Below are 23,966 nucleotides of genomic sequence, written 5' to 3'. Positions count from 1 at the left end.
AGGTGGATGCTTCGCAGGTCTGTTCTTACTCAGGTGCTGCTTGGAGGTGGCCTCTGCAAGGTCTTTGAGCTCTGAGATCTGGAATTCTTGGACTCTTAACTGTGAGGCGGATCCTCCATCCTAATAGGACCACATGCTCACCCATCAAAAGGGACCTTCAAGGCCATTTACAATCCAACTCCTCTGTTTTTTACAGATGGGGAACTGAGGCCCAAAGGGGTTACATGACTGGCAAGCTCAAACAAGCAGTAAATATTGTTGTAAGATCACTTGTCTAGAGCTGGAACGGATTCCCCCAGGCCAGCTATGGTTCAACCTCCTCATTTTTACAGATGGGGAAACTGAGGCCCAAAGGGGTTACATGACTGGCAAGCTCAAACAAGCAGTAAATATTGTTGTAAGATCACTTGTCTAGAGCTGGAACAGATTCCCCCAGGCCAGCTATGGTTCAACCTCCTCATTTTACAGATGGGGAAACTGAGGTCCAAAGGGGTTACATGACTGGCAAGCTCAAACAAGCAGTAAATATTGTTGTAAGATCACTTATCTAGAGCTGGAACGGATTCCCCCAGGCCAGCTATGGTTCAACCTCCTCATTTTACAGATGGGGAAACTGAGGCCCAAAGGGATTACATGACCAGCAAGAGATCAAATAGGCAGTAAATTCTCCCAATGCTTTAGAGATTGATTTTTTGGAACTTAAATGAAGATTTTTGTGTGTTTGTTTTTTAAGTCAACATTTTTACATAATACATAAACATCTCTCTAAGGAGAAGAGGAGGGAAGGAAGCCTCATCATACAGAAGAGACAGACATCATCTTGGGGAAATAGAGTTCTAGTCGGCCAAGGCACAGATGTTTGATCCCCACATGTGCCAATTTCTTAATTCTAGGGAGACATTTTATGGGACTGAATTATCCCTGAACTCAGGAGTCCCCAGACCTGAATTTGAGTACCAGTCTACCCATCGTGAGCTGTTTGACCCTACCCAAGTTACAACAGGCTCAGTATCTCTATAATATGGAAGACAGAGAGGATGGTAGGGAAAGTGATTGGGAGACAATCAACAAGCATTTTTATTTCATTTTAAACCCTCACCTTCCATCTTGGAATCAATACTGTGTATTGGCTCCAAGGCAAAAGAGCAGTAAGGGCTAGGCAATGGGGGTCAAGTGACTTGTCCATGATCACACATCTGGGAAGTGGCTGAGGCCACATTTGAACCCAGGACCTCTAGGTCTGGCTCTCTATCCATTCTACTACCTACCTACCCTACCTGTTCCTTGGGATGTTGTATTAGGTCCCATTGGTAAGACCTAGAGGGTCTTTAGATCATATTATAGGAAAAGGGAGAACCTGGTAGGATCTGGGGTGGGCATTATTGATAGTGATGGGCACTTAGGGAAGGAGGCCTAGAGTAGTTCTAGTGCCTGGGCTTTATGGTGTCCAAGCATATGAGCCTTCTAAAAGTTCTATTGGAATGGGAATGTTATTATCATTATACTGAGGGGCAGGAGGTCCTTGTAAGAAACTCTGGATTTCGAGACCTAGGACTTGGGTTCAAATCCTGGCCAACCACAGGGAAGCCAGTCTTGTGCCACAAGGGAGGTGAGACCAATATGTGTCATTGTTTATAAGAGGGAATAGACAGAGACAGAGAATGAAAGAGGGAAGGAGGGAGGGAAGAAGAGGGGAGAGAGAGACAAAAAGAGAGGGAAGGAGAGAGAGAGAGGGAGAGAGATAGACAGAGAAGGGAAGAGGGAAGGAAGGAGGGAGGAAGAAGAGGGGAGAGACAGAGAGAGAGAGAGGGAGAGACAGAGAAGGGAAGAGGGAAGGAGGGAGAGAGAAAGAAGAGGGGAGAGACAGAGAGAGAGGTGAAGAGACAGAGAAGGGAAGGAGGGAGGGGAGGGAGGAAGAAGAGGGGAGAGAGAGAGAGGGAGAGACAGAGAGAAGGAGGGACAGAGATGGAGAAGGAAAGAGGGAAGGAAGGAGAGAGGAAGAAGAGGGGAGAGACAGAGAGAGAGGGAGGGAGACAGAGAAGAGAAGAGGGAAGGAGGGAGAGAGGAAGAAGAGGGGAGAGAGAGAGAGGGAGAGAGACAGAGAAGGAAAGAGGGAAGGGAGGAGGGGGAGGGAGGAAGAAGAAGGGGAGAGAGAGAGGGGGAGAGAGAGAAGGAGGGACAGAGATGGAGAAGGAAGAGGGAAGGAAGGAGAGAGGAAGAAGAGGGGAGAGACAGACAGAGAGGGAGGGAGAGAGAGAGGGGGAGAGAGACAGAAAAGGAAAGAGGGAAGGAGGGAGGGAGGAAGAAGAGGGGAGAGAGAGACAGAAAGAAAAAGGGAGAGAGGGAGGGAGAGAGAGACAAATAGTGAGAGAATGCATGCTGCCTGCATTACTGGAGGGCCAGTGTAATGGGGGTGGAGAAGGAGGGCTTGAGACCAGCCTGCCTTGTTTGCATATTGGTTCTCCCAAGTCTTTCTGTTGTAGGGCCTTGGCCAAGTCTCTCCTCGGAGCCCTGGCTTTCCCTCCCTCGCCACTCCTTTGCCTGCTCCCATCCTCCCTCCTGGGTTGCTGTGTGGCTTCGGAGGAGACAAAGCGCTGAAGCCAGCTCTCAGTATCCAGGAAGCCCTGCTTCAATGTGAGCTCCTTGTCTGACCATGGAATGATCACGCTGACAGTGAGTCACCAGCTGCCTCTTTGTGATGAGGGAGGCCCCTTCTGGCTGGGATATGCAGGCAGATACCGGAGAATTGGGGGAGAATTGGGGGAGCGGGCTTCTTTTAGGGGCACCTGTTGGTCGTGGTGTTCAGTTGTTTCAGTTGTGTATGACTCTTCACGACCCCCTTTTGGGGTTTTCTTGGCAGAGATACTGGCTTAGTTTGCATTTCCTTCTCCAGCTCATTTGACAGCCGAGGAAACTGAGGCAAACAGGGTTAAGTGACTTGCCCAGGGTCACTCAACCAGTAAATGTCTGAGGCTGGATTTGGACCCAGGAAGACAATTCTTATTGACTCCAGGTCTGGCGCCATGTGGCTGCCTCCGCCACCAATTAGGGCCTTCCAAAACAAGAGAGAAGGGCCCCGGGCTCTTGGAGGAGTGGCCTCTCCCAGCCCCAGCCCCCAGGGCCGTCCTTCAGAGATGATTTTCTATTTCTACTCTATCTACATGGCTATTTGTATATTGTCTCCACACAAATGTGGCAGCTCTTAAAGGTCCAGGACTGGTTTTGCCTTTCTGTGTATCTCTAGAACTCAGCACAGTAACTAACATAGGAGGGATTTAATAAAGGCTTCTTAACTTTGCACCTGTTTTCCTCATCTGTTATAATAAGGTTGGACTCAGTGGCCTCTAAGTCCCTTTGAGTTCTAGGCCTAGAAGTCTGTGAGTCTTCCTGCCTCCCTGGGCCTCAGTTTCCTCATCTATAAAATGAGGGGATTGGCCAGCTCTATTCCCCTGATTCTAAGATTATTTTGGTTGCTGGTGAAGAATAGATTGGAGAGGAAGAGGGAAGATAGAGGGATTATTACCACTACAATAGGAAGGGATACGGGCTTGAAATAAGAAAAAAGGTATATAATGTACAAAAGTTATAAACTAAACAGAAACACATCGTGGGAAAATAATCCCTGGACCAAACCTGATGGTTCCTGAACCTCCTAACCTAGCCCCACTGGCTGAATCCACCAGTCAGATTCCTCAAAGCTGGGAGCTCCTGGGTTCCCCCCACATGGCCCCAAAGGGAGACCACTCCTTATTTCCCCAGAACAAAATACTCTTTGGTCCTCCCCTCCCTTCTCTCCTTTGACTCCTTTTGGGGACTGGCCCAGCCAAGTCCTTTGCATGAAATTCATTGGTCTAGTCAGTCAATCAGGGAGCCTCCTGCTTCATGATGGGCTCTGGGGGCTTCAGCCACACCTTCCTTCCTTCCTTCCTTCCTTCCTTCCTTCCTTCCTTCCTTCCTTCCTTCCTTCCTTCCTTCCTTCCCTTCCTTCCTTCCTTCCTTCCTTCCTTCCTTCTCTCTCTCTCTCTCTCTCTCTCTTTCTTTCTTTCCCCTTATCTTCCCATATTAGAATCAATACTATGTATTAATTCTAAGGCAAGGACCATGGGGGTTAAGTGACTTGCCCAGGATCACTCAGCTAGGAACTGTCTGAGGCCAGATTTGAAACCAGGACCTCCTGGCTCTCTGTCCACTGAGGCACTCACTGTCCTTATTTCATTGCTTTTTCTACCACTCATAAAAGCAACAATTCAAGACAACAGCTACTTCTCCCCCAAGGTTCACGAGAAGCCGCTGTTTTCCTCATAGTCTTGCCGGAAGCTTGTTTCTGTTAAATTGAATCGACTGCAATTAAATGGAATCGAATCGAATTGAACACAGTAAACTTTTATTATGAGGAGATAGCCAGCCTCAAAACTCAGAGGAGACCCGGAGAATTCAGCCTGGCCTCTGACACAGGCAGCTGTGTGACTTGGGGCAAATCCCTTAACCTGTGGATGGGGCGATCTGCCCCTGGAAAGAGATTTCCTCCCTGGGAACTCCCTCCTTGGATGGAATCACAGATTCAGTCATAAGAAAACCCAAGAAACCAAACAGACACTCGTTAAACAGCCACAGTGGCTCAGGCCGCTTAGAGGTGGAGGGGGATTGGAAGATGCCATGGGCAAAGGGAGGAAGAGAGAGTGGTGTTAGGAATAGGGATGCCAAGCCCGAAGAGAAGCATCCCTGCCCTCAGAGGACATTCAAGGACATTGAGGATGTCTAGGACAAAGAGGACTTTGGGGTGAGGATGCACCAAGGACACCGGGAAGCAAACACAAAGGAGATTCAGGAGGGAGAGAGTGCTAACAAGTGGAGAGGATCCCAAAGGGTCTTATGGCCCCTGAGCTGAGTGCTCAAGGAAGTCAGGGACTCCAGCAGGTGGAGGAGCAAAGGAAAAAGCATTCCAGCCTTGGGGACCGGCGGTACCTAATGTATATCCTTGGTCTATTTCTTTCTCTTTTTTCCCCTTGGTCTATTTCTGACTGCGGAGGGGGCCACAGCCACCCCACTCCTGGCCCTGTAGGCCTTCCTTATGCCATGGCTGCTCTGGCCTACCTTAGATGGCAGGGCCTGTGGTCTATGGCCCTGGTTAGGGGCCCTAAAAGGATCTGAGAAGGACCAGGATTTTCTATATTCCTCCTCTTGCTTCCTGAAAGCCTGCTTCTCAGGGAGCATCGAGGTGTTCCAGAGAATCCCTTCCTAGGAGGTCAGGCCATTGAACTAAGTGTCTGGGGGCCTAGGCCAGGGAGGGTGTCTTTGGCTTTGAGGAAGGGTATCCTCTCCCTCTGGGGAAGAGCTATCAGGCATCTCCTCTCCTGACACGACGGCTTCAGCTTCAGGAGTAGCTGCACTCGAGTTGGAAATCTAGATGAGACTGCCACGGGGATTTCTATAATCGTGGAAAGTGTGCATTCACACACACACACAAACACCCACAAACACAGATATTCTAAACCAGCAGTCAAGACTTGAGAGCGAACTTGTCATCTCTCCTGATACCGACATACTCTACCTTCTTTCCTTCTGGTCCATCGGCAAGGTTGATGGTCAATAGCTGGTAGAGGAGTCACGTAAAATCATCCAAATGGGCACCTTGGGAGGGGGAGCCCTCAGGGATGCCGTCTCCCTGGCTCCGTGTCGAGGCCACCCTGAGATGCCTTTCCAGCACCCCCTCCAGACCCTGCAAGCCGAGAGCCCTTCCCATGCTCTTGGATAGATAGCCAGAGTCGCTGGTACCCAGTGGTTCGGAGATGGGGAATGGCATTCCTGCCAATCAACGCTTTGCCTTGGCTTGGAAGAGGCAGGCAGAGGAACCCTGTGATTTAGAGTGATGAAATGTAAAATGCGGAGTTCCTGCATCTACTCCCCGGCCCGATCCCATCAGCATCTCATTCCTGTTACCTGGGGCTCCTCCAGGTCTCATTTAGAGGATTCTGTCAGCTGAGTACCTCCTCGGCGGCGACTGGAATGACTTGGTTCTTACATCGATCACACCTGCACTGTGACAATGTAATTTTTATCTCCGGTTGTTTATTTCTCAGATGGAACTACTTGTAAATTCCGAGAAGAAATATATCCTTGCATGTGACGGAGACAACACAAGGCGATTAATCTGGGCCCTTACGACTGGAATGCAAAGCTGGGGACCAAAAGGCAGCAAGCTGGGGCGTTTGATTGCCCCCAGGAGACTGTGGGAAGGGGGCAGGCAAATAAAGAAGACTCAGCCTCTGGGCTGGAGTCACCTACCAGGAGGCTCAGGGACAGAAGCATCTGCTGCTGGGCCTCAGTTTCCCCTCTTTGTCTATTTTGAGGATTGGATTCTAAGGTCCCTTCCAGTTCAATGTCATTTGGTACTCGGTTTTATTTTTTTGTGTTTCGTGATGTTATTGGCGTAGGGAATTTCCATGAAGTAAAGATTTCATTAGATATGTCTCTGTTCTGCAACTTAGAGAACCACAGATAGGATGTCAAGAGGCACAACTTGAACTCAGGTCCTCTTGACTCCAAGTAACTCAATACAAAATAAAGACATGGTACTTTCAGCATGGAGAAGGGGGGGGCACTGAGAACTGGGGGAATCAGAAAAAGACCTTTTAGAGGTGCCAGCAGAAGAAATGAATGGAGTTATGTGTTCCAGGAAATAAAAGTGAAAAGGGAGACCATTCTAGACATGGGGAATAGCCTACCTCTCAAGGTTATTGCAAGGGTCAAATGAGATATATTTGTAAAGCGCTTAGCACAGTACTGGCACATAGTAGGCACCATGTAAATGTTAACTGTTTATTGTTCTAAATATTGTTCTAAAGGTAGATAATGGATAAATTGGAGATAATCGGCATTGGGAAGGTATTAAGACTAAAAATATTGAGAAAAACTCTTGAAGGAGGTAGGATTTTAGTTGAGCCCTGAAGGAAGCCAGGAAAGCCAGGAGGTGGAAATGAAAAGGAAGAGGATGCCAGGCCTGGGAGCCAGCCAGGGAGGTCAAAGATAGCTTGTGAAGGGCTTTAAGTGCCAAACTGAGGATTTTCTATTTTTTCCTAGAGGTAATGGAGAGGCCACCTTCTTAAGCTGAGGAGTGACCTGGTTAGACCCATGCTTCTTGGGGAGGCAGCTGTGTATCTCAGTGGATTGAGAGCCAGGCCTATAGATGGAAGGTCTTGGGTTTAAATCTGGTATCAAACACTTCCTAGCTGTGTGACCCTGGGCAAGTCCCTTAACCCCATTGCCTAGTCCTTAAGCTCTTTTGCCTTGGAGTCAATACATGTTATTAATTCTAAGATGGAAGGTGAGGGCTAGGAAGGAAGAAAGAAAGAGAGAGAGAGAGAGAGAGAGAGAGGAGAGAGAGAGAGAGAGAGAGAGAGAGAGAACGAGAGAAAGAGAGAGAGAAAGAAAGAAAGAGAGAAAGAAAGAAAGAAAGAGACAGAGAGAGAAAGAAAGAGAGAGAAAGAAAGAGACAGAGAGAAAGAAAGAAAGAGAGAAAGAAAGAAAGAAGAGAGAAAGGGAGAAAGAAGAGAGAAAGGGAGAAAGGGAGAAAGAGAGAAAGGGAGGAAGAGAGAAGAAAGGAAAGAGAGAAAGAGAGAAAGAGAGAGAAAGAAGAGAGAGAGAGAAAGAGAAAGAGAGAAAGAAGAAAGAAAGAAGAGAAAGAAAGAAAGAAAGAAAGAAAGAAAGAAAGAAGAAAGAAAGAAAGAAAGAAAGAAAGAAAGAAAGAAAGAAAGAAAGAAAGAAAGAAAGAAAGAAAGAAAGAAAGAAAGAAAGAAAGAAAGAAAAGAAAGAAAGAAAGAAAGAAGAAAGAAAGAAAGAAAGAAAGAAAGAAAGAAAGAAAGAAAGAAACTCTTGGATAGCTTTGGGGAAGGGGGATTGGTATTGGGAGACACTGGATACAGGGAGACCATCAGGCTCTTGGTATAGAGAGCTAGGAAGCACCTGAACCAGGCTGATGGCTATGGGAGTGGACAGAAGGGATCCACATAGGAGAGAGGTTGTTAGGGTTAGAATCAACAAGCCTTGGAAGCTGATTGGATGGGGAAGATGATGGCAAGGGAAGGGTCCAAGATGGCTTAGAGGAGCAATCCTCCATCCTCTGGGTGACTAGAAGAAGCATGTCTGGAATAGGGAAGTTGTGAGGAGGGATGTTGTAAGGGGAAAAAAGAGTGAATTTTGGCTTGGATGTGTCCAGATTATGATGCCATGGGACTAGATGTTGGAGACATTTTGGAATTCAGTATCCCAGGGGAGACATTCTTCTGCCATTTGATTCTCTAAGGTCTGTCTCAGCTCTGATATTCTAAGTCCTAAGACCCCTCCCAGCTCTGCCATTCCCTGTTCTAAAGACCCTTCCCAGCTCTGATCTTCCTTGCTTCTGTGAATGTGAGATAGTAGAAGGAACAACTATAGGAATCATTCCCATTGGCTCCTTCCCACTCCTTTTTCCTTCTCTCTCTCAGTTCTTCCTGCCTATCTTCCTAGGTTCACCCCTTCTCCGTTTGCTCCTGCCCCACCTCCCCCACTTCCCCAATCAAGGGAAAATGATTAAGTGCTGGGAATACAGAGATGAAAAATGACACAGTCCCTGCCCTCAGGGAGCTTAGAATCTACCAGTGCCTTCCCTCCTCAGCACTGATCAGTCCCACTGGAGGAGAGAGATGAGCTCTGGTCTCCTGGTTATGTGACTAAATTACCCCTTTTAGTGGTATTCCACTGAACACTCTTTGCATTGTTTGTTTGGTTGGTTTGGGCCCAAAATCGTGATTTCATCAGCAGTGGGAATTCCCAGTCATGGAAATTATTTGGCAGCTCAGAGTTACAGGGAGAAAATAGCAGTCCCATTCTATTCAGTTTATTTGGGCTTAAGATCCAGGCCAGTCAATGGTAGGGCCATAGAACAGCTAATCCATCAACCACTTACTCCCATTTTGCAGATGAGGAAGCTGAGACACAAGGCGATTAAGGGATTTACAATGGGAAGGGGACTTTAAAAGCCATTTCATTCAACCCCCTCATTTTACAGAAGAGGTAATAGCCCTCTAAAATGACTTTTCCTAGGTCACACAGGTAATAGCAGCATGGAAGCAGGATTTGAACTCACAGTCTCTGATTGCAGAACTGATTTTTTCCCCCACTATACCAGGCTACCTACTTCCATTGGCATGGGAAGAAACCCCACCATTTCCAGACTTCTGAGTCTCAGATTTCTTGATCTTCCATTCCTTCCAGTTCCAGAATAAACTTTTGTTGTTGTCGTTCAGTCATATCAGACTCTTTTTGATCCCATTTGTTTTTGGCAAAGATGCTGGAGTGGTTTGCCATTTCCTTCTCCAGCTTATTTGACAGGTGAGGAAACTGAGGCAAGCAGAACTCAGTGACTTGCCCAGGGTCATATAGCTAGGTAAGTGTCTGAGGCTGGATTTGAACTCATGAAGATGAATCTTCTCCATTCCAGACCCAGCGCTCTATCCACTGAGCCACCTTGCTGCTCCTAAAATAAATTAGCTCTTGATTAGTCTCAATCTGTTCTTCCTGGAGCTCCAGGCTCCTCCTAAGATCTTAGCATCTTCCAACCTAGCGGTAGAGCCATCGCTGGATACTCAAGATGATTCTGACTGTGCCTGGGTTAAAGATAACAACTCTCATGATTTCAGATTACCACAACTCTGTGAGATAGGTGGGTCAGAGATCATTATCTCCATTCCATAAAGGAGGGAGCTGAGGCTTAGCCGGATCACACAGTTACTAAAGATATGGAGCAGGATTTGAACTCAGGTTTTCTTGCCTTAAAGTCCAGCATGATATCTACTGGACCACACTGCCTCTGATATTTTCTGGAACCACAGATAATCAAAGCCTTATTCCCTTGACTCACTGGGTAAAGGACTCAAGAGGGAAGAAGATGCAAAACCAAAAGATGTCAATAACAACTTAAATTTTACAAAAACCAAGGTTTTCTTTCATTCTTTCTTTCTTTTCTTTTTTTAATTAAAGGGGAGGTGAATCAATTCAGCAAAAGCAATAAAAACATTGGCTGTGTCTGAGAGTATAGAAAATAATCACTTTTCATGTTCTCTTCATTTAAGAGAAGGAAAAACAGGGGGCCTTGGACACTTCCTAGCTGTGTTACCCTGGGCAAGTCACTTAACCCCCCATTGCCTAGCCCTTACCACTCTTCTCCCTTAGAACCAATCCACAGTATTGATTCCAAGGCAGAAAGTAAAGGTTTAAAAAAAGAGAGAGAAGGAAGAACATTTTGCCAACTCTCCCGAAAGTATAATTACCCAACATTCAACATCTCCTTTTTTTTCTGCTTTCTATTTACACTATCAGTGCCATCATATGTGACCATTCCTGCTTCCATCAGTTGGTTTAATTCTTCTGATGCTTGCTTCTCTGAATCTCTTCTATTGTTCATGTCTCTGGGTACAGTTGTGTGCTCTTAGACAGCACAATGTGTTTAACACCCCCTCAGGGATGGGCACTTTATTTCCAATCACAAAAAGAGCAGCTACCACTATTCTGGTCATCGTGGTACCTTTCAGTCTTTGGGGTACACACCTCCAAGTGGCATCTCTGAGCCCATCAGCATGGATATTTTTGTCCCTTTTTTTCACATAATTCCAAGTGGCTTTGCAGAACACCTGGACCAGTTCATGGCTCTATCCATGGTGCCTCAGTGTGCCTGTCTTTCCACAGCCCCACCATCACTGACTATTTCCAATTTTTGTCATCTTTGCCGATTTGCTGACCATAAGGTGACACTTTGAATTGTTTTGATTTGCATTCCTCCTATTATTATTTATATGGCATAATCTTTCACCTGGGTATCATTTGCAGTTTTCCTCTTAGGAACCATTTTGTTCATATCCTTTGTCTAAATCTCTTATTCCTTGGGGAATGGACCTTAGTCTTGTGTTTCTGCATTAATTTCCTATGTAATAATAATAGCTGACATTTATATAGCTCTTTAAGATGATCTCATTTGATTTTCATAATAACTCGGTGAGATAGCTTCTATTATTAGTCACATTTTACAGATGAGGGAACTGACACTCAGAGGTGAAATGACTTTCCTAGGGTCACACAGTTACTAAATGTCTGAGGTTGGATTTTTTTTAACCCTTACCTTCCACTTTAAAACCAATACTGTGTATTGGTTCTAAGGCAGAAGAGCAGTAAGAGCTAGACAATGGGGGTAAAGTGACCTGTTCAGGGTCATACTGCTAGGAAGTATCTGAGACCATTCTTAAACCTAGGATCTCCTATCTCCATGCCTGGCTCTCTTTCTCCTGAGCCACCTAGCTGCCTTTTAGCCAGCCACTTTCTAATCTCAGTTTCTTTATCTGTAAATTAAAAAAACACTCTCCACTGAGCCAGATTTTTGTTAATAATAGCAAGGTGGGGGGGCGCAGCTGGGTAGCTCAATGTATTGAGAGCCAGGCTTAGAGATGGGAAGCCCTAGGTCCAAATCTGACCTCAGACACTTCCCAGCTGTGTGACCCTGGGCAAGTCACTTAACCCCCCATTGCCTAATTAAAAAAAATAATAGCAGCTGATATTTATATGTTGCTTGAAGGTTTACAAAATTCTTTACATGTCATCTCATAACAATCCTGTGCAGTGGGTGCTGTTATTCATCCTCATTTTATAGATAAGAAAACCGAGGCTTCACGAGGTTAAGTGACTTGTCCAGGGTCACACAACTAATAAGTATGTGAAACAGAATTTGAAAATTCTTCCAGATTCTAAGTCAAGTCAATAGGCATTTAATAAGTGTTTACTGTGTGCCAGGCACAAACAAACGGAACTGTCTCTGCCCTCAAGGAGCTTCTATTCTAAACAGGGAAGATGATATGTAAAAGGAAGTTGCCAAACTGGGATGGATAAGGGAAATGAGAAAGCTTGCTGGGTCTGGTGGGAAAAGTCTAGTCAGAGGGGACTGAAGACATAGCTGACCTGGGCACTTGCCTTAAAATGGAGTTTCTGGGAGGGGAGGCCTCTGTGACTGGTTCTGAGGGAGGGCCCCCCGACAGATGTGGAATGGCTTGTTCATTTATTTTCTTGGGGGGGGGCTGGTCTGCAAAGAAACCCCCCAAAGTCCTGCCTCCTGTCTCATCGGCCTGTCTTCTTTGTGTGCCCCCTTCACGTTCCAAGCTTCTGACCAGCTGAGTTTTTGTGGGAACTCTCGGCTCCTGTGGGAGAAATGTGTGAAGAAAAGGGGGTGATGGGTGATGGGAGAGCCGGGCAGCGAGAGCCCCTGGGGCCAGTCTCAGCCTCAGCAGCCGGAGAGATGGTGCAGAACTGAGACCCACCCAAGCTTTGACCCTAGAGCCAGTGTGAAGCCAGGAAGAGCTGGAAGTGGGTCAGGATGGGAACTGGAGAAGTAAAGGAGACGGTGCTGTGATGGAAGCTCAGAAGGGGAAGGAAGGTTCCATCATTCTCCTACAGGTCCAACTGAGGCTGCCCCCCCACCCTTGTCTTATTTTTAAAATGTCTATTCAACGAGACTCTTCCTGTCATTTCTATCACTTTTCCCTCCTAAGCTTTTCCTCTCACCTTTGGTTTTGCTCCTGGGGTGCCTACTTCTGGGCAGAGATGTGAGAGAATCCCTCTTATACACAGGAGTTACAGGTGTTTCTTAATTATTGACAACAATAAGGAGGGCAGCTGGGTTTTCAGAGGATGGAGAGCCAAGACTAGAGATGGGAGGTTCTGGGTTCAAATTTGACCTCACACACTTCTCAGCTGTGTGACCCTGGGCAAGTCACTTAATCTCCACTGCCTATTCCTTACTGTTCTTCTGTCTTGGAACCAATACATAGTATTGATTTTAAGGCAGAATGTAAGGGCTAAAAAAAAAACAATAATAAGAGATAGAATTTATATGATGTTTCAGGTTTACAAAGCACTTCACAAATATCTCATTTGATCTTTACAACAATCCTTGGAGGTAGATGCTATTATTATCCCTATTTTACAAATGAGGAAACTGAGGCATGAAGATCCCCCCCCCCCCGGTCACACAGCAAGTGTCTGAGGTTAAATTTGAATTTAGCTCTTTCTGATTCCAGGCCCAGTGCTATCTACTGTATGACCTAGCTCCCTGGGAAAGGGAAAATCTGGGGCCATATGCAAAATGATACAGATTCCTAGAAGGCCTTGTCAAGTTTGCACAAAAAATAGACCCCTGAAGAAGGATCTCTGCCCAGCTCCTCACTTCCTCTGACCAGCATGGCAAGCTTGAAATCTAGATCTAATTCCAGTCTGAGAAGTCTGAGTGTGGTTCCACATGGTGCTGCCATCTTGGAATTAATCATCTTCCAAAGTGGGAACCCATCCAAAGCTTTGAAATGGGCTTCTTCCTTGAAGTTGTGCTCTAATAAACATCAAGGGAGAAGCCAACTTCTGCCTTAACCCGGGCAGAATCCAAGCCCAGTGGACAGAACACCAAACCTGGGTTCAAATTAGCTGGGTGACCTTGGGCAAGTCATTGAACCCCATTTGGCTAGCCTTTAATCTTCTGACTTAGAGTTGTCACTAGGACAGAAAGTAGGGGTTAAAAAAATTAAAAGAATCTAAGAATAACACAATTCTCTCAAATCACTGTCAGGTGCCAACCACTGGACACATCCAAGGAAAGGTCGTGCCACGTCCACCCTAGTTAAGACCATACGATTCCATCCCAAGTCAGGCCTGTCCACTGAAAAAGGCTATTTTCTGGAAGCTCATCAGCTTATCTCCTGGCATTGCTTGGGTTGGTGAAGATTGCCCTGTAGAGCATCCTGACTCCAAGGCCCCAACGTTTCCCCTTCCTCACGTGATCTCCATGTTTTGGTCTTTGTATCCTCAGTACCTACTATGTTCCCCGGCACATAGTAGGGGCTCAATCAATGCTGGTTAGTCGGTTGCAGGGAAGGAGCCCAGGATTGCTAAAGACACAGCTCTGTGCCCTCCTCCAACCCCCTCCCCTAATCCCACAATCCAAATGTGAAATCCCCATAAGCCTTTGATAAGGATTTAAATGGCAAACCAGATTGCAGAGATGACCCACTAATTAATCTTTTTTTCCCCCTAAACCATGTCTGATCCAAGCGGGCTTATTTAACAGGTTTTTCGCTAGAAGGGATTCATGGGTGTACCCCAACAGGCCCCCGGCTTCAGGAGAGGAAACAGCTGGGTGTGCGCGCCAGCCGGCCGGCAGCTTCCGCGTCCGCGTGCTGGCAGCGCGGCTCTGTCCCGGATTCCCTCAAGCTTTCCCTAAAGGGCTGGATGGCTGTTTGCCTGAGCTGCACAGATTTTCCCCATCGCTGTGTATTTCCCCTGAATGAGACTGTCACACCTCGCGTGCAGAGTGGATGAGTGAATGAACCAGTAAGAGAGAGCCAGCCGGGCCCATCCCCAGCACCCTTCCTTTCTGACGCCCCAAATCCGCTCGCATCAGGGACTCTTGTGTCATCCGCCCTTTGGAGACCGAGGCAGGGGAAGAGGCCCTGGCCTCCAGGAGCTCGCCCTCGTAGGACCCTTGGGTGCCACGTGGCGCAGGAATTACGGGGCGGAGGGTGGCGCGGCATTGGGAGGTCCCCAAAGAGACCCTTCCATGAGAGGCTCCACGGAGGGAGACGGGACTCAAACAGCAGCCTGTCTCATTCGGGCAGAAGCCTTCTGAGGCTGCTCTGACGGTCTCTGGAACCCTCAGGCTCCCCCCTCCAGCCTGTAAATGTCACTGGCTTTTAGTGAGTGTGGCCAGGAAGGAGAGGACGGCAAACAAAGGCACGGCTTTCTCCAGCACAGCTATCTGAGAAAGGAGAGAGAGGCAGGCTTCTGGGACCCGCAGCCTTAGGGGAGGGACTCGGGGAGCCCCCAGACAGATTGCCATTGTTCTCCGAGCCTCCTCTGGACGGATGGGCTTGGCTGGCATCCTGGCGTTTAGGCCATGAACTCGCCACATGCTAGCTCGATTGGGCCTGAGCATCTAAGGAAAAAGAAGCCAAGGGGGGAAATCATTCTGGCTTGCCACACAGTGAGCCCAGCCTGGGGGTCCTCGATGGACAGGGGGCCTCGTCCCCATTCCTGGAGGACGCCAGATGAAGGGGTGCCCCCGCCTGGCCCCCCTCCCCGCTCCCCAAACGATGCCCAGCCATCGCTCGCTCTCCCTGTTTGCTGATGAAATCTGCACTCCTCAGAATGTTGCTGTCTTATTAGCACCTTCCCTGGGAACACAAGGAAGTTTATTTACAAGTCCCGGGCTCCGGCAGCTCCTGGGTGGCACCAGGGGAGCCTGGTTTCCCAGAGGGCAGTGCCAAGCGCCGTCCTTCTCAGGCTCTTTCCACGTGATGGAGATTTTCCCCGAGCCCTGCTAATGGGCTGGGGGGGCTGGGGGGGAGTCAGAGGGGAGCTGACAGCCGACGGCTCTTCAAATATTCAGTGTTGTCGGTCACTGGTTTCACAGCAGGTCAAAGTCTACGGAGTTGGCTCGAAGGGGGAGGTGGGGGGGACAGAGTGTGACAGGGAGATTAAGCTCAGCTCAGCGGGGCTCGTTTCAGCGGGAAGCAAAAAGACCTCGATGGAGCAGCTCGGCCAGGCACAGAGAACTTGTCCCCAGCCAGGCGAGGAGGGGGGAGAGCTGGGGAAACCGAGGGATGCAGGAGGCAGGCCAGGTTGGGCCCCAGCATCAGTCCCCCACCTGGAACAGACCTCTCGGGCTCTGGTTGGCTCGCTGGGGATGCCTCCTGCCCTATCACATACCTGCGTGGTTGCCAGGCAACTGGGACTGAGTTGTAACACCTAGGCAGAGAGCCTGATGGTGTTTTCCTTTCTCAGCGGTTGTGAGCACTCGCCTTCAAAGTTGTGGAGGAAGGATTTTTTGGTGGTTGTAATTTTCAGTTCTGGAGAACCACCCCCATCCCTGCTTGGTCAAGACTGTCCCCCGATCCCGGTACGAGCCACCAGGAGGAAGCAAGGAACCCTGGTGGCATTTGTTTATGCCAGTGCCTGGTGCCCGGGCGGAGGCTGGCAGCCATGCCCGGTGATGGTTCTTGCTCATTAAGCCTCCATGCAGCACTAGCTGGGGGAGTTTAGCCACTCATTTTGGGAAAGCCGTCGCCATGGGAGGCGGGGATTTCCACTGGAGACAAAATGGCGGACCCAGGGAGAAGCCCACAGGAGGGGGGCCCCTTCTTAGTGCAGAATTGCCATCTCCTGGGGGTGGGGTAGGCTTTCCATCACAATCTCAATCCGGGCCACCTAGAGGGAGGAAAATCAGCTCCCCCAGGGGCAGGTAGAGGCAGATCCAAGGAGGCACATTCCCTAATCTGACAGGAGCTGGGCCAAAGCTGAATCCACTCCTAGCCACCAAAGTACAGATCTCACATGCTATTCCCCTCCTCAATAAACTCCCATGGCTCCCTATCACCTCCAGAATCAAATATTAAGTCCTCTATTGGGCATTTCAAGCCTATAATGCCCTGGCCTCTTCCTACCTTTCCATCGCCATTATTCTTTATTCTCCCTCAATCCCACCCCATAGTGGCTAATTTATTGTTTCTCACATATGTGCCTTTCCACTGCTTATCACCTCCTCCTGCCCCAACTAACACCCAGGATGCCCTGCCTCACTTTTAGCTCATGGAATCCTTCCTTTCCTTCAAGACTCAGCTCAGGGACCCCCTTCGCCTTGCTCCCAGGGACTCCCACAGCCCCCTCCCCAAATCCTGGTGCTGGTTTGTTTGTGTTCTCTACAGACTGCAGTGTAAGCTTCCTGAGGGCAGGGCTGGTTTCACCTCGCTCATGTGTTGTTGCCAGGCACAGAGTCACTTAGTGAATGTTTATCAGTTGATTTGGGGGATGGAATGCTGTTGTGGGGCTTCAGTGGGATGTCAGGGGAAAATATTGAATTTAGGGTCAAAGGATATTGGGATGAATTCTACTGGAGTAGGCATGAGGGGACAGTTATCTTGGACATGTCCTCACTGGTGACCCTGGAGAAGTCACTGGAGCTTTTCAGCCTCCGTTTCTCTCATCTGTAAAATGGGGATGATAATGCCCACAGCCCTAAAGTTCTGAGATTATTGTGAGGAGCAAAGGAGCCAATGTATATAAAAGCTTTTCAAATCTTAATGTGAAATATTAATTCCTTTTCTTAAAACCAAACCTCTGATGATTTCATTTTATAGAGAACTCCTGGTGAGGAAACTCCCTTGATCAATGCAGATGCCAGCCTCCTGCTCTAGCAGTGACTCTAGCAGAGTCTCAAGGTCCAGTTTGGACCCTGAGCAGTTAAGTGACTTGCCCAGGATCATACACCCAGAAAGTATCTGAGGAGAAGCTTGAACCCTCATCTTCTGGGTTCCAAGGTCAGCCCTCTATGGGCTCACTATGCCATGCTGTTCTCTATCAAATGACAGTTAGCATTTCTCTTACCAGTATGACCTTCCTTCCCTTCTGTGCCATTAGTTTCTTATGTGAAATCTGTGTTCGAGTAAATATTGCCTCTGTATTACTATGACTACTAGCTAGCTCGACTTCCATAACAAACTGGCTTTCCACACTTGATCTCATTTGATTTTCAGTTTGATGAGGAACCAGAGGCAGATGGAGGTTAAGTGACTTGTCCAGGATCACACAGCTGGGAAGTGTCAGAGACCAGATTTGAACCCAGGACCTCCTGTCTCTAGGTCTGGCTCTCCATCCACTGAGCCACCCAGCTGCCCCCGTGCCTCCTTTTTGATCTCAGGCAAGTCACAAACTCCTGTGCCTCAGTTTCTTTATCTGAGATACATCTTTCCCAGTTCTAGAGCTCCGATCCTCTGACTTCTTCCTGCTCTTTCCCCCCATTCCCCAAACAACCCTGCTGTTATTGTTTATTCCCAGCACCTTGTACATAGTAGGGATTGAACAGATGAGAAGTTGAGTGTTCTTACTGGCCCAGAGACCTCCGTGGACCTCAGTTTCCTCCTCTGTAAAATGGTGAGCGATGGGCTCAATGGCCCCTTGGGTCCCTCCCAACCCTCTGCTCCTGGAGGGAGCTGGCCTAGGTCCCTCAGGTCCTTGCCGCCCAGAGGTGGGTGGATGGTGGGGGCAGGGAGGGAGGCTTGGGTCTGGACAGCGCCAGGGCTCCCACCTGGCACGCGGCACCCTTGGCATCCCCCAGCCTCTTCCCTCCCTATTGCTCAGCCAGAACTCCGTTTGGGAAGAAGAACCCAGTGTTCTCACCAAAGCATCTTGCAAACATTCAATACCAGCTGCTCCGCCTCCCCCTCCCTCCCCGCCCCCCGGCCAAGTAGCTCTTGAAATCTCGCTAGTCCCCACTTTCTCCAAACGGAGGCCCGGCACCAAGACCTCAGAGCTGGGCCCGGGCAGCCCGCTCCCAGAAGCCCCTGGGACTCGGCTGGCCCGGGAGAGCGCTCCATTAGGCATGTGCGCCCCCCCCCCCCCGCCCCCAGGGGCCGGCTCGCGCCTCCCCACGGCTCCCCACCCGCCTGGAGCAAACCACCTCGCTCCCATCGGGCCCATTTGGAGAGGTGTTTGTTTGGTCGTATTGTTTCTCCTCCTGGCCGTCCAGTCCATCATCCCCCATCAGAATGAGTGACTGCGGCGGCGGCGGCGGCGGCGGCGGCGCTGCTCCGGAGCTGGCTGGCTGGCTCACTCCTCCCGAGAAGGGAGAGAACAAGGGCGCCTTCGGAGAGGGAGGAAAATCATATGTTATTTTTAAAAGGCATTTTGAGTGAGAGCTGAATAGAGTTCAAGGAAATTGCCTTAAAGACCCGCTCTCCGCGGGGATGGCTTTTTCAGGGCCCACAAGTATTTGGGAACTTAATTGCACATTTGTACGGGCTACTGTTTTTATTTCTCTCCGGGCTCCGGGGTGGGCTTTGAAGATTGCTGTCTCCCGGTAATGGGTTTCTTTATCTCAAATAAATTTCGCACACCTGCGAGGGGGAGATGCTGGCAAGAGAGCCGCCAGGAGAATGGGCCGGCGATGCAATCAGCTGGCAAATGGAGCGGGGGTGTAAGGAGGAGAGGCGATGGGGGGCTGCCCTCCCTCCCTCCCTGATGCCAGCCCCTGCCCCAGCTTCAGCCCTTGCCCAGACCCTAGCTCCCCCCTTCTCAGTTCCCACCCACCCTGTGCTTCCCCAGGCCCAACGCTTGCCTCTTTCTCCCAGTCTTTGCCTAGTCCCTAGCCCTCCCCCTTTTCAGCCTCAGTTCCTCCCCAAGCCTGTACCGCTCCCTCCTCCCCTGGCCCAGTGCCTGCGCTTCTCTCCCAGGCTCTCCTCCTCAGCCCGGGTTCCGCCTCAATTCTGTGGTCCCTCCTCTTCTTCCCGCCCAACATTTGCCCCTCTCCCCCAGCCCCAGGTCTGCCCCAAGCCTGGGTCCCCTCCCCCTTTTCCAATCCCAACTCCAGCTCGTTTCACCCCATTTCCACCCAGACTCTCCCCCTTTCCCAGCTTCTGCCCAGGCCTTGGCCCCCCCAGCTTCGCCCACACTTTCATCCCCTACACTCTACCTCTCCCAGTTCATACCTCTGTCCAGCTCCTTCCTCTTCTTTTCCTTTTCCAATCCTTCCCAGCTTCAACTGAGGAGCAGGTCAACAAGCATTTACTAAGAGCCTACTAATATAGAGGGGGCAGCTGGCTGGCTGGCTGGCTCAGGGCATTGGGAGCCAGGCTCAGAGACAGGAGCTCCTGGGTTCAGATCTGGCCTGACACTTCCCAGCTGGGTGACCCTGGGCAAGTCACTTCACCCCCATTGCCTAGCCCTTACTGCTCTTCTGCCCTGGAACTGCTATACAATATTGATTCTATAACAAAGAGTGAGGGTTATAAGTTATGAAGGAAACACTAGGATACAGAGAAAGGCAAGTTCCAGCCTCAGACCCTAAGCACCCTCCCCACCCTTGCCCCTTTTCCAGCCACAGGCCAGCAATCCTGGCAGATTAGCTTCCTTCTCTTGGGAGCAGAGCTGCCTAGCTGACCTCCTGCCCAAACTTCTTCCCTTCTTTCTTCTTGTTGCACCCCCTTTTCCTAGCCTTCTGCAGAAAGCCACCCACCTCTCCGTGAAGCCTTTCCCATCGTGCCAAGCCAAGAAAGGACTTTGTATCTGCTTTGTCTATAACTCACATCACTTAGGTTTGCTCAGAAGATTTCCCAGGAGAGTCTTGAAGCCCCTGGAGGGTGGGAAATATTAGGGTTTTGACTTTTTTTTTGTCTGTGTAGTCCATTTTATTAGAGAAGGGAGCTCCAGGTGAGAAAGCTCGCCAAAGCTGACCTTTGTACCATTTGCAGTCTCCAGGAGGGGTGTGTGTGTGTGTGTGTGTGTGTGTGTGTGTACCATCTACTTTATCAGTGGGCCAAAAGATGCTAAATAAATATTTATTGATGGATGGATGGATGGGTGGATGGATGGATGGATGGACAGATGGATGCATAAATGGGTGGATGGATGGATGAGGGCTGTTGAAGGGGAGATGGGAGACAGATGAATGACTTCTGCCTTTGATGGAGAGTTTATATTCTGGGCTTCAGCTCTCCAGTTAATTGCAAAAGAGTCAGGTTTCCAGTAAAGAAACACTTATCTCCTCTCTTTCCCCACTTTGGTTTTTTTCTCCTAAGGAGCATGATATTTGGACTAAAAAATGATTGTTAGGGAATGAGTACTTGAACGGAAAGAGTTCTGTTGGAATCAGAGGCTTAGGGTTCAAATTGCAGCTCCATTCCTTACTACTTGTATAAACTTGTCCAAGTTCCTCTCTGGGTCTCAGTTTCCTCAACTATGAAATAAATAAGGGAGGTGGGACAAGATGTAAAAGACCCTACAGTCTTTACAATTCTAAATCTAGAATCCTTTTTCAAGAAGCCCCGGTCCACTTTGAACTGTTTCAACATTTTTGGACAGGTCCTTGATCTTAGGCCTAATTTAAGGGCGATCAATGCCTTTGGGAATTCAGGAATGAACCAGGGTCTTGGACTGTTGAGGGAAACTGGGAGAGTCCTCACTGGGCCTCAGAAAGCACAATCTTCCTGGTAGGAATGGTGGCAGGAAATTCATTTTGCTTTGGCATTGCCTTCTTTTCCTCTGTTCCCTATCCTCATTGCAAAGACCTAAACATGGAAAGGCTGGGGCTAAAAGGGCCAATAAAAATGGCCAGGGGAAGCAGACCCGAAGCCCAGGGAGTCCAGAGCCCTCATTTGACTAAATGAATAAAGACTAACTAGGATCCCCTGGCCAAAAATTTGAAGAGAAACCGATGGAGAGGGATGAGATAGATACTCAAGAATAAAATGAAGATGAGGAAATTGTTAGCCAAGAAGGCTGACTCATTTGCCCAAGTAGTAAATAGAGGAGGCAGAATTCACACCCATATCCTCTGACTCCAAGCTGATTCCCCTTAGGCTAGTCCTTGCTTCCTGGTTCATTAAGTCCACCTTGACTGATGGATGCATGGATGGATGCATGCATGCATAGTGGGCCTTTAGACTCATCAGCCTGCCTCAGGTGAGAGACATTGCAAGGGGGTCAAATCATTAGCATGTGTGCCATCCTCCTTTCAAAGACTTTCGCTTCAGCTGGACCTGACAGGAAAGCCAGTGGATGTGTATTCTCTTGTGGCTGCATTTGTTTCAGTCTTCCATTGGGAAAGTGGCCAACACCAATTATCCCAACACTTGGTCCTGCCTAAGGATGCCCAACTACTTCTGGTGGGCACGACAAACCAGGGGGTGCCTCCTAGAACTCGCTTGTCACACTGCACTGGATCTCTTCCACCCACTGAAGGTCGAGGCTCCCAACTGGTCCTCACAACACCAGGTTGTCTCCAGTTGTCCAGCAGCCGTTCCAAGGCCATCTGGACCAGCGACAGGTTCTTGGGCCTCATTCCATATTTTAATCTGTGAGCCTTGATAACAAGAGGCTGGTGGCACAGAAAATATGCAGAGAGAAAAATATATCCATCAGCCAGCGGGTATTTATTTATCGTGCGGCTGATAAACTCTTGATTTTCCCTAATGATAATTTCATTCTTTAAAAGGTAGGGAAAACATCAAGGGAAACATCTCTCCTGGACCTGATTCTGCCCAATACATAAGAATCAGCTGCTAAAGGAAAAATGAGAGGAACCTCCGGAGGAAATGAACACTCCATCTTTGAGTTTGTAATAATAGATAAGGAGGAAGAAGTCTGGCATAAGCTGCGGCAAACCCTCAGTTTTAGGAGACTGTATTTGAATAGTTCAATCCATCTGTAAGCATTTCTTCTATGCCAGGCACTGAGCTAAGCAGTGGCTAAAACAGTCTCTGTCCTCAAGGAGCTTCTCTCCTAATTAGGGATAAGCTATTGTTATTCCATCATTATTTCAGTTGGGTCCAATTCTTTGTGACCCCGTTTGGGTCAAAGATGGCTTGCCATTTCCTTCTCCAGCACATTTGACAGATGAGACAAACAGGGTTAAGTGACTTGCCCAAGGTCACACAGCTAGTATGTGTCTGAAGCCAGATTTGAATTCATGAAGTTGAATCTTTCTGACTCTATGTCGGGTGCCCTGTTCATTAAGCCACCTAGCTGCCCTACGCAAAACCATTACATATTCAATGAAAACAGGGTGATTGGAAAGTTTTCTTGGAGAGGAAGAATAAGTAGGATGCCATGGCCTAAAATTTTGAAGAGAAACTGGACCAAGAGGGATGAGATGTTCAAGAATAAAATCAGGATCACACTAACATACAAATCTGGTGAGAAGGAAGGATAACCCAGTTTGCCTCAGTTTCCTCATCTGTCAAAAATGAGGTGGAAAAGGTAATGGCAAACCACTCCTGTATCTTTGCAGAGAAAACCCTAAATGGGGTCATAAAGAGTCAGACATGACTGAAAAATGACTAAGGACAACAGAGCATTTTCAAGTTTACAATGGGGAACTGTCCAAAGGAAGATAATGACAGGAGACCACAAAAGGGCAAATGCAATGGAGACACACACACACAGGCTACACCCTAGGCACATCTATGGTTAAAAAGACCAAAGTCAGGAAGGAGCTGAGGCTGGTGGTGGTTGCTCATGTTATTTTGGAGCCGAGAGGAAGATCAAAGAAAGGATAGGACAGATATTCAGTGTAGAAAGGAAAGTGGTAAAGGATAACAGAGAAAATAAAAAAGCTATTCAATACTAATTTTGCTTCTGTTTTCTTTTAAAACCCTCACCAAGAGCAACAAGGGCTAGGCAAAAGGGATTAAGTGACTTGCCCAAGGTCACATGGCTGGGAAGTGTCTGAGGTTAAATTTGAACCCAGGTCCTCCTGACTCTAGACCTGATACTCTATCCACTGTGCTACTTAGCTGCCCCTTCTGTTTTCTTTATTAAGGAGGATGACTGTCAGGCTATAAAAATGAGCAGAATTGGTTATTAGGTAGTTGAAAAGCAAGATATGGGAAAGCAGAGTAGAAAATGTGCTGGATTTGTAGTCAGGAGGACCCAGGTTCCTATCCTGCCTTTGACACTTATTTGCTGTGTGACCACAGGCAAGTCACTTGGGTTCTCTGGGTCCTGTCTGTAAAATAAGAGGGTTGGACTCAGTTACCTCTGGGGATCCTTCCAGAGCTAAATCAATAGTTTTGAGAGCTAACATCACTGAACTGCTTTCAATGAGTTCAAGTTACCAATCTTGGATAGATTGCTGACGGGTCTTAGTGACCTTTTAAAAAATCAGCGATAACAGGGAGGTCTTAGAGAGGAAATCCCAGATGACTGGAAACAGGCAGTGTTGACCTCATTTTCAAAAGAACTGGAAGAAGGTGGAGACTTCAAGCTATCAGCTAATGAGATTGACTTCAGTTCTTTAAAAAATTCCAGGAGATATTTTTAAAAATTCATAGTAATATCATTTGTTTCTATATCACCTTTATTTCCTACTCTATCCCTCACTCTTCTATCATTATTGCCATCCTTTAAAATAA

The 23,966-nt window shown here is 48.2% G+C and overlaps 1 protein-coding gene and 1 long non-coding RNA gene across 2 annotated transcripts in view; both read left to right on the top strand.

The window, feature by feature from the left end:
- The window catches only part of RTN4RL1 (reticulon 4 receptor like 1), a 131,646-nt gene that overhangs the window by 37,449 nt on the left and 70,231 nt on the right, over nt 1-23,966 (top strand). The gene's annotated exons all lie outside the window — the stretch shown is intronic.
- LOC130457546 (uncharacterized) lies at nt 15,464-23,182 on the top strand. The gene is made up of 2 exons (XR_008916841.1): nt 15,464-15,961; nt 17,595-23,182. It is a non-coding gene; the product is annotated as an uncharacterized LOC130457546 (long non-coding RNA).

The sequence above is a fragment of the Monodelphis domestica genome, chromosome 2 (genome assembly GCF_027887165.1).
Source record: "Monodelphis domestica isolate mMonDom1 chromosome 2, mMonDom1.pri, whole genome shotgun sequence".
In the NCBI taxonomy this organism is placed as follows: domain Eukaryota; kingdom Metazoa; phylum Chordata; class Mammalia; order Didelphimorphia; family Didelphidae; genus Monodelphis; species Monodelphis domestica.
This window is presented reverse-complemented; position numbering and strand designations above follow the sequence as displayed.